Source organism: Nicotiana tabacum, chromosome 3 (genome assembly GCF_000715075.1).
Source record: "Nicotiana tabacum cultivar K326 chromosome 3, ASM71507v2, whole genome shotgun sequence".
Classification (NCBI taxonomy): Eukaryota; Viridiplantae; Streptophyta; class Magnoliopsida; order Solanales; family Solanaceae; genus Nicotiana; species Nicotiana tabacum.
The window spans coordinates 89,856,582-89,867,158 of NC_134082.1; the positions used below are offsets into that span (position 1 = coordinate 89,856,582).

Consider the following 10,577-nt stretch of genomic DNA (forward strand, 5'->3'; position numbering starts at 1 on the left):
TACCGGGAATGCAGAAGCTTCACCGGCTTTGCAACTTGTCCGACCTCGTTCTAAAATTAGGATATGACTCTAACAGAAAAGAAGCCAAGCGAAGTGCACGCTTCCCAGTAGATTTAGAAGACTCAAAGAAAAGAGGGTTTCATAACAGTTTATATGCAGTTTAATCAATATCAAAGCGGTAAAAAGTGGCATTTAGCACATTAAGCCCAAACATGTAAAAATCAGATAATAAATAAAATCCAAGTATAACAGTTATTCTAAGCTCAAATTCTGAACCGTGAACAAGTAGTTCTGGGTACTTTTCTCCAGTAGAGTTGCCAGAGCTTTCACACCTCCTTTTTTCGAGGGATAGGGTGTTTTTTCAATTAAAGTGACATTAATCGAAATGGGATTATTTTTTCATTCACAGTCGCCACTTGAAATAATTTATGGTGTTCCAAGTCACAGATTTATTTTAGAATCCCAAATCGAGGAAATTTTGCTCTGTTTTACAATCCGTGAAACACAGAAAATCGGGTAAGGAATTTTATTAACCCGGGAGAAGGTGTAAGGAACTTTCGAGTTCTATGGTTTTAGCACGGTCACACAACTATTAATAATTTGCCTAATTAACTGATTAATTCTATATTTAGAACCTATGGTGTATTTTTATCTTCTAACCACTTTTAATAGAATTTTATCTGCCTTTAGGATTTATGGAATTTATTTGAACGAGTAGCGATGTCGCACATTCGTTTATTTTTGTACACATTGCGAATCGCATCACGTGAAACTCACCTGAGATCCACAACATACTTTTATTATTGTTTGACGTTGTGGTCAAGTCATGTGAAACACACACTTGAATTTAGATTTATGTATCACAACTATGCCATGGGTACCTATAGTCACGAGATTTATTTATTCGTGCCTAAAGCAAGCCACGATGTTCATATGTTGTTCGTCTCCTACGTTTGATATTATTGTGAGGCAACGAGTTATGGAAGAGAGTTGTTGAGGTAAAGGCTTAATCATTTTATTCTGCCAAGGAACTTTATGTGTCGAGAGGGGTTTCAACGTTTAGATTTATATTGGATAATCGTGAATGAAGCATATATTGAGAAACTACTTGTTTGAACCAAACACTTTGACAAATTGAAAAGAAGCATATTGATTAAACTATCACAAGAAACTGAAATGAATATAATAGCTAATCATCACTCTAGCGGCTCCAGGCCTAAAGCATTGGGATTAATACCCAAACCCAGTGACCTGGGGTCCGGACTTGCTTAACCAAATCCCAGCTAGGCTAATTTGCAAGTTCAACCCACATCACGTAACTCCCCTGATGGAATAGGTTCTGGAAAATAACAATACATAGTTAAATATTCAAATTAGGCACAATGAACTTGAATCAGAATATGTACGGCTAAATCAAGGATTAAATTTACAAATATCGCCTATTTTATAGCTATTGTTCACATTCCATCAATGAGACTTTATCTTTATCACCTATTCAATTGTACCCTTTCTTCTCGAGCTGACTTTAATTCATAATCATAAGTATAAAGTTGTTATCATTAAATCACACAAAACACCAGAATTAATTCTAGAACCATATGAGCTCAATCGATTTTTAGAATTCATGCTTTAAACATCAGTTGACTCCTAATATCAGGAATTGCATAAGCAAACTAAAGATCAAATTCATTATGAAACTAAAACTATCATTTGAATAGCACGTTATAATAGCTCAATCAAAGGTAGATCAGCCTAACTATTGAACAACAACACACGAAATCAGATGTAAACACAGCAAATCATTCGACTCTTCATTAGCAAATTCAAATAGCATTACAGAAAGAGTTTCACATGCTTAGAAGCAAAATCAACTGATGAACTTGATAAATAAATTTCAGAGATGGAAAGTGAAGATCTAGCCAGCAAAACAACAATAAGCTCACAAACAAACAAACAACTCCACAGCTTGAAAGCAATTCGAAATCCCACGAAGAAAGTGATGCAAAAACCAGTAAAAATGGAAGAGCCAAACAACGTTTGTAGCTTTTTTTCTATCTATTTTTGAGCCTCATATTCTTGTTTTCAAAAAGAAATCAGGGTGAATTAAAGAAACCTTATTTTCATAGAGATTTTTTGTATCAAAATCCCCTATGAGAATGAGAGGAGGAATCCCATTTTTATAGAATGTGAGCATGTGCCCATGATAGGGAATGAGAAAGAATTAAAAGGAATCTGCCAGCCCCTAAAGTTTAGGGAAAATGTCATCTTTCTTAACAAAACAATTGATATCTGTCCAATTTCTGGATATTTCCTCTCACTCTCAGCTCTTTTTTCAACAAATTGGGCCAACTGTCCCTTTTTCTAGAAGCTTCTTTTATTCCCAGAAGTTTTTAAACTTTTTAAATTCAATTTTTACCCCAAGCTTTAAACTTATTCCCCATTGTAATGTATTTCCAACCAAACAAAACAGATTCCTTCGTTTTTCTATTTCTTTTAGACCCCTGAATTTCAGTAAGTACAAACAGCTATCACAAAAACTCAAATGAATTAAAAATCATAGCACAACAAACTATATTCACCTTTAAACCTATTTTAGGTAATTAAACTAATTCAACATGTAATTAACTAATTAAAGTAACTTTAAACAAATTAAAACTGATTACTATGCTTTTAAAACATTGGCCTAATCACAGAATTGATGAATTTAAAATCTTAACTAATCTACAGCATGCTAGACATATGAGAAAGCATACTAACAATCAACATATTGATACACCCTTAGAATAACTATTAATGGATTTATTTTAACAAAAGTTGAAGCAAATACTAAAACATGCTGTTAATTTTGAAATAAACCTAATCTCTAACATGTAACACAAAATGTCAATCTATGAACCTAAAATAAGCAGTAATCAAAGAAACAAAAAGAAGGAGTACCCCTTGACAACAAGACTGGCCCAAAAGAAGACATCCGGCCAAGAGTCGGCAAAAGAAGTCGACATTATGGAGCTTCCGTGGATGGCCCAGACATGAATTAACTAACATATATCGATTGCTCATGTCAAAGCAATCTATTTATGTGACTTTGAAACCAAATCGGCCTGCATTAATGAGGAAAAACAGCAAAAGCTTAAATTAGGGTTTTGAGATTCTGAGATCTGAAATTCACGCAACTTGGGTGGTTTTCTGGGGAAATTGGTGAGGGATTGGGTATGAGGGTGGCATAGAGATTGTAGGGTATTAATTTGGGGGCTTTTGGGGTAGTGCCGCCGTCGTAGGTGATTTTTGGCGGCGGTCTAAGGTTGAGGGTGGGAGAGGGAGACGAGAGGGATCTGGGCTTGTGTCACGACCCAAAATCTAACCATGTTGTGATGACGCCTATCGTGTTACAAGGCAAGCCTATTTCCGAAAATATTGCTACTAAATTGATTATAAGAATTTAATAAAATATTTTAACATTTAAATTTCTCATAAACTAAATCAACTCTAAATATAAATAATATGAAATACGGAAACGACTCCTAAACGTCGTGGTGTCACTAAGTCATGAGCGTCAAAAACTATAATCTAAGATATAAAAACTATCTAATTGTCCAAAAGAAGAAATGACTAGAGGAGTAACAAGGTCCTACGGACACTGACAGCTACCTTGCAATCTCTATAGATAGCTGGCTTGAACTCAACGATCGCTGCGCTCTAACTCACGTAGACCTGCACATAAAGTACAGGGTGTAGTATGAGTACAACCGACTCAGTAGTAACAGAAATAACTAAGGATCTGAGCAGTAATGACGAGCTAAGTAAAATAGTCAAATTATTTATTTTCAAAATTTTAAAATAACAGAAATAAGCAGGTAAATTCCATAACTCAGTAAATGCCACAAAAAAATTTAACAGATAAATACAGCAACAACACAAATAAATACAACCTCACAGCAATGTCACTGCATCACTCAGCACTTGCTCTCAACACTAAACACTCAATACACTCAACAATCTGTGCTCACTAGGGTGTGTACAAACTCTCGAGGGGCTCCCAAAGCCCAAGCGCTAAGCATGGACAACTCACATGCCATAATAACAATACTTGGATTCACACAGTCAGCTCACGTGCTACACGGATAGCTCACGCACTATGGTATCAATACCCAGACCCGCAAGGTCAGCTCACGTGCTACGCAGACAGCTCACACACTATGGTATTAATATAATCACAACCAGACCATTAGCCTCACTCAGTCATGTACCTCTCCAGCCTCACAATGCACTACCAATCAGGGGACACAACCCATATCAAGTATCACAACATATCAACAAAATAATAGAGACTGAGGTAAACATGTACAATAATTTCTATGACTGAGTACAAATATTGTGAGTATGAATGAAGCCTAATCATGATCTCTAACGTGAAGGCAGACAAGTTCACCAACAAGTAAATGCATAAACATAGATAATGGTTATTAGGCCTCATAACCTCACGGGACGGACGAAGTCTCAATCCCTCGAGGTATACACGCACAAGCCCATCACCTAGTGTGGGTATCACCTCCGCACAGTCACGTGACATCAAATTCTCCGTGTTTATACCCTTAAAGCTAGAGTTAAAACTATTACTTACCTTAACCGCGTAAAACCCTACTCCGGAATGACCTCATCTCTGGACTCAGTCTCCAAAAGCTCTGAATCTAACCAAAATCAAAATACTACTATCAACATAGGCTAAAGAATTGAATTTCAACAGAAAAACTACATAAATAGGCCAAAAATCCGAAATCGGCCAAAACCTGGCCCCTGGGCCCATGTCTCGAAACTAGTCAAAAATGGTAGAATAATAAATATTTTCCTCTCCCGAGTCTAACCATATAAAAGTTATCAAAATCGGACTCCGTTTGGTCCCTCAAATCCCTACCTAAAACTCTCCAAACCTCAAGCCCTTACTCCCTAAATTTCACTTTTAAATCATCAATCAAATCTCAAAAACAAAGATAGATTCATGAAATATAACCAAAACTGAGAAGAAAACACTTATCCCAATCCATATAGTGAAAATAGCCTCCAAAACCGCCCAAATCCAAGCTCCCCAACTCAAAATTTGACTGAATGAATAAACCCCTGTTTTATATATTTTTCTGCCATCTATTCTGCCTTGCTTCTCATGCTAAATGATCATGAAACTTGCTTTTTATACTTCCAATGGATTTCATGTGAAATTGTAATCAAGTTAGGCTTTTGAATCACTCAATTTGAACTTATAATGAATGAGATATGTTGGTTTTAATATTTGCAAATAGTGCAGATTTTTAAATACGCCGTTAGTGACAATTACGTAATTAATATGAAAAATCTAGCAACCTAATTCATAGTAAAATGACTATAAAAGCCTTATACGATATCCAAATTAGACAATTCTTTTTGCTACAGGTCCGTAATTATAATACGGATCTAATGCTTCAATCAAAAAAGAAATCGGAGCTCATTTGTTCAATATTATATCATTTATGCTTGAAGAAACAACATCGAAACATAAAAAAAACCGAGCACAACACAACCCAAACCTATCCGAAACTCACCCGAGGCCCTTGGAACCTCAATCAATAATTCCAAAAAGTCATATCTTACTACCCGAACTTAGTCGAACCTCTGGAACACCCAAAACAACACCAAATCAACCTCAAATTTAAGCCTAAGAACTTCAAAACTTCCAACTTTAGCCAATTCAAGCCTAATTCTACCACAGACCTCTAAATTATATTCCGGACACACTCCTAATTCTAAAATCACCCAACGAAGATAATCGAATCATATAAATCCAAATCCGAATTTGTTTACTCATAAGTCAACTTCCGATTGACTTTTCTAACTTAGCTTTCTAACTAAGAGAGTAAGTGTTCATTTCACTCCAAAACTACTCCGAACCCAAACCTACCAACTCAATACGACTTAACACAGCTGAACAACACATAAATAAGAATACATGGGGGAAATAGGGCTATAACTCTCAGAACTAACGACTAGGTCATTACAGTTGGGTTTTTAGGTTTGAAGGGGGGGGGGGTAGGACAGGTTTATGGGAGGGAGGGTTGAGTTATGGACCGTTAGATCTAAGATAATAAACAGTGGGGATTAAGCGTCATCGAAACGCCGTCGTTTTGGTGGAGGGGGGAGGAACCGAACTTTTAGATGGCCTAGGATGGATTGGGTATGGGTTTAAAGGGAAATTGGGCCACTGAATATGGCTTTGGCCCATTTCGGAACCAAATAAAGCTTTTCTTTCATTTTATCTTTTCTTGATTTTTTTAAATCCTATTAAAATTATTTAAAAACCTAAGTTAAGTTCTAAAACAATCTAATTTGTGGAATTAAACCTAATTATCTATTTCTACCATTTACATAATTAATTAACTTAAACTAATGAAAGAAAATTACTAATTTAACACTAAAAGTTAAAAAATATAAAAATGAACATCATTTTTGTGATGTTCGTTTAATAATATAATTAACTCACATAATTAAATCCTAAATGCAATCAAGACATAAAATGCTATGCAATGAATATTTTAGAAATTTTTGGTATTTTCTTATAATTTTAAAATATTAAAAATGCAACTAAATGCACACAACCATTAGCAAGAAATTTAAAAAAATTCTCTAAAAATTAAAATAAATAGAAAAATCTATTTTTTGTGACTTTTGTAGGAGTTTTTTTAGTCGGGCAAAAATCATGTGCTTGCATGGACGGGTCACTTGACCGTTGATGAGAATTGGTATTTCTTTGAATATTAGCCCCTTAATAAATCTTGAATTAGTTGTTTTAATATATTTTCTCTTTTGTGGACCAGATCGAACATCTCAATAGCAGATAGATGCATCTATGGTTTGTAACGTTCAACCCTCAGTAGTGCACAATTTTAATATTTGTTTATTGGATCGGGTTGTACAACCTCGACGTAACTTGTGCATGATAAATCTTTGGACTAATAACAATTGATATTGCTTCACTGGCTTGAGATATAAATTTTTAAATGACGAAGATAAATTTGAAAATTTCTTATTAGTAAAAGAATTCTTTACTTACTTCTTGTTATTGAATTTTCAGTTGCTTTATACAATCCATGCTTAATTATAATATAAATATTTTATGGTTAGCCCATAGTAAGTGTTGCAGTCGACCCCTCGTCACTACTTCTTTGAGGTTAGACGTAATACTTACTGGGTACACATTGATTTACGTACTCATGCTATACTTGATACACATATTTTGCAGGTACATATATGTCTAGTGGTCTTATAGGCGCAGAGGCGCGGTTATTGCAGGGACTTAGGTGAGTTGCATCCCATGTTACGAGTCCGCAGCGCATAAAGTCTCCATCAACGTTATTATCTAATTTATATTCTAAACAGATGTTATATTTTACCATATTTCCATGTTGATGCTCACACACTTGTGACACCAGATTTTGGGATACGTATGGGTTATTCATTGTTGTAGTTGTGAAAAATATTTTCATTTACTCTGTAAATTTTATTTTCGTATTATTTAATTTATGAAAATTATGATTTCAAAGATACAAATGATAAATAAGTTAATCATTTATTGTTGGCTTGCCTGACAGGGGTGTTAGGCTCCATCGCGACCTTAATGGACTTTGGGTCTTGACACTTGGTTATCAAGACCAATTGTGATGTTAGTGGTGAAGAACACTTATTAAGAAAAATATTTTTATTGTTGAATAAAAAAAGAAGCTATGCAATGTACGTGAAAAAAGAACTATCTTAACTAGAAGAAATGCATATTTTAATGAACTAAATAAGATGGTAATTTTCCTGTTCCTTGGTGAATGCAAAAATATCTTTTTTGTTGTGCGTCGGCAAAAGATGATTTCAACAACGACTACCAGAAAGAATATTGTATAAATATATCAGGATCCAAGTTCTCCCTCCGTGAACTGTCATGACAGCATCTAGTCTCTAGGACTAGGTAAGCCTAACATTTTGCGGAAATGAAACAAAAACATAAAAGCTAACATCTAATAGGTAAATTTAAATAAGAAATTAAGATGCCGCTCGGTATATATAATAATCACTCTCAAAATGTACATAAACTCTCCCAAAACCCGAAATATCGTAAGTCACAAGCTATAGAAAGAAAAATGTATTTCTATACTCCAGAGTCTAAACAAAGGAAATACAAGAAGTGTTTGACATAGGGAAGAGTAGATAGGGACTCCGAGGTGTTGACGCGGCAGATATACCTTGAGTCTCTACACCTATCGCCTCTCACTGGTAATGCGACTGACAAGCCGTACCTGGATCTGCACACGAAAAATATGTGCAGGAAAGGGCATGAGTATACCACAACGGTGCCCAATAAGTGTCAAACCTAACCTCAGTCGGGTAGTGACAAGGTCAGGCCAGGCCCTACTTATATATATATAAAATAAAGAAAGGCAGAATGAGATACAACAGTAAATAAAGACTGAAATTTAATAGAATAAAATCACAGAATGTAATAGCTCAGTACACAGGGATAACAACAGGGGATCTTCCGAGATATTGTCTCATAGTCTCAAACGTAAATTACAGGGTGGTCTCGCGAAATACCATTTCGTAGTCCCAAAGTAAATATGAAATGTAGGGGGATCTTCCGGAATACCATTCAGTAGTTCCAAAGTAAATATGGCGTACAGGGGGATCTCCCAGAATACCATTCCATAGTCACTATGTAAATATGCAGCTCAACAGTAGTAAAACAACTACAACATGGAATACAATAATTTAGACTAAGTACAAGTCAAGGAAGAGCAGGATATTCACTAAGTATGCTGCACAAAGTTTAGACAAGCAATTAAGACATGTAGACATGTTGTCCTAACCTAAACATGATAATTACATATGCTAGTGTAGTGCAGTTAAAAGGAAACATGTATTTTACTTAATGAAAAATGGAGTTTTGCAACAAATAGCCCATGTACGCACTCGTCACCGCACGTACACAACACTCATATATCAAAACAGAACCAAATCATAAGGGGAGTTCTCCCAGACAAGGTTAGGCAAGCCACTTACCACGAATCAAGCTCAAATCAATCCATTACAATGTCTTTCCCACAAATATTTGGCTCCGAGTGGCCCAAATCTAGCCAAAGTCAATTACATAACATAAACATAACAACAAGAAACTAATCTAGCTAATGAAATCAAAGCTAACGCGAGAAATTGGAAAAATCGCCCAAAAAGCCTCCCCGAGCCCACATCTTGGTATTGGGTAAAAGTCACAAATTATAAACACTCGTTCACTCACGAGTTCACTCGTACCAAAATTATCCAAATCCGATGTTTAAATCCCAATCAAAACTTAGAAATTCTGTTGAAGAACATTCCCCCCATTTTCCCAACTTCTCACCCAAATTCCTTAATTTAATGAAGAAAACAACTATTGATTAATGGAATACAACCAAAAACGAGTTAGGAATCATTACTCCAAAGCTTTCTCTGAAAATCTCTCGAAGAATCGCAATTTTTGAGCTCTCAAATCCGAAAATGAAGAATAAATTCAAACCCTCAAAATTTTCCCTTTTTCTACAAGAGATTTCTCTTCTGCGAGCCTTCAACCACATATGCGGTCCCACACCTGCAGAAAATCTATCGGAGGTGTGAAGGCAATTTACATGGGCTGGGACCGTATTTTCGAGCACTAGGTCGCACCTACGACTCCCCAACTGCGGTACTCTACTGCATCTGCGCATCCGCTTCTAGGGACCAATCGTCGCACCTGCGATCCCAGCTGGTCAGGGCCAAAACCACTTCTTGGGCTCCATGGATGCTTATGCGGCACCGCACCTGTGGCCCAAAGTGCACAGGTGCGATTACACCAGGTGCAACAGCTTCAGTAATTGCCTAAGTCCAAATTTAAACCCGTTAAGCATCTGAAATACACTCGAGGCCCCCGAGACCTCAACCAAATATACCAACAAGTCCTAAAACACCATACGAACTTAGTAGAGCCCTCAAACTACATCAAACAACGCTAAAATCATAAATCACCCTCCAATTCAAACTTAAAGAACTTGAAACTTTCAAACTTCTACCACCGATGCCGGAACCTATAAAACCACGTTCGAATGGCCTCAAATTTTGCACACAATTAATAATCAACCCCACAGACCTACTCCAACTTCCGAAATCAGATTCTAACCCCGATATCAAAACTTCCACCACCGGTCCAAATCTCCAAAATTTGAATTTCTCCATTTCAAGCTTAAATGAGTTACGGACCTCTAAAATATAATCCGGACATGCCCAAAATCACCCAACGGAGCTAACAGAATCGACGAAACTCCATTCTGGAGTTGTCTTTACATAGTTCCAACTACACTCCAAATCCTATGACTTAAGCTTCCGTTTAGGGAACTAAATGTCCCAAAACACTCCAAAAACATGAACGAAGCCTCCCGACAAGTCACAATACCATAAATAGATATAGGGGAAGTAGTTAATTGGGGATCAGGGCTCTAACTCTAAAAATGACCGGCCAGGTCGTTACATACTTATTTACCTTGAAAAATAGTAATTAC

General features: G+C 36.2%; 1 long non-coding RNA gene across 1 annotated transcript; it reads right to left on the reverse strand.

Moving 5' to 3' along the window:
* Positions 1–1,096: 1,096 nt before the first annotated feature.
* LOC107821087 (uncharacterized) lies at positions 1,097–2,284 on the reverse strand. Its single transcript, XR_001656057.2, has 2 exons — positions 2,114–2,284; positions 1,097–1,339 (listed from the first exon to the last, which is right to left on the reverse strand). It is a non-coding gene; the product is annotated as an uncharacterized LOC107821087 (long non-coding RNA).
* Positions 2,285–10,577: the final 8,293 nt, after the last annotated feature.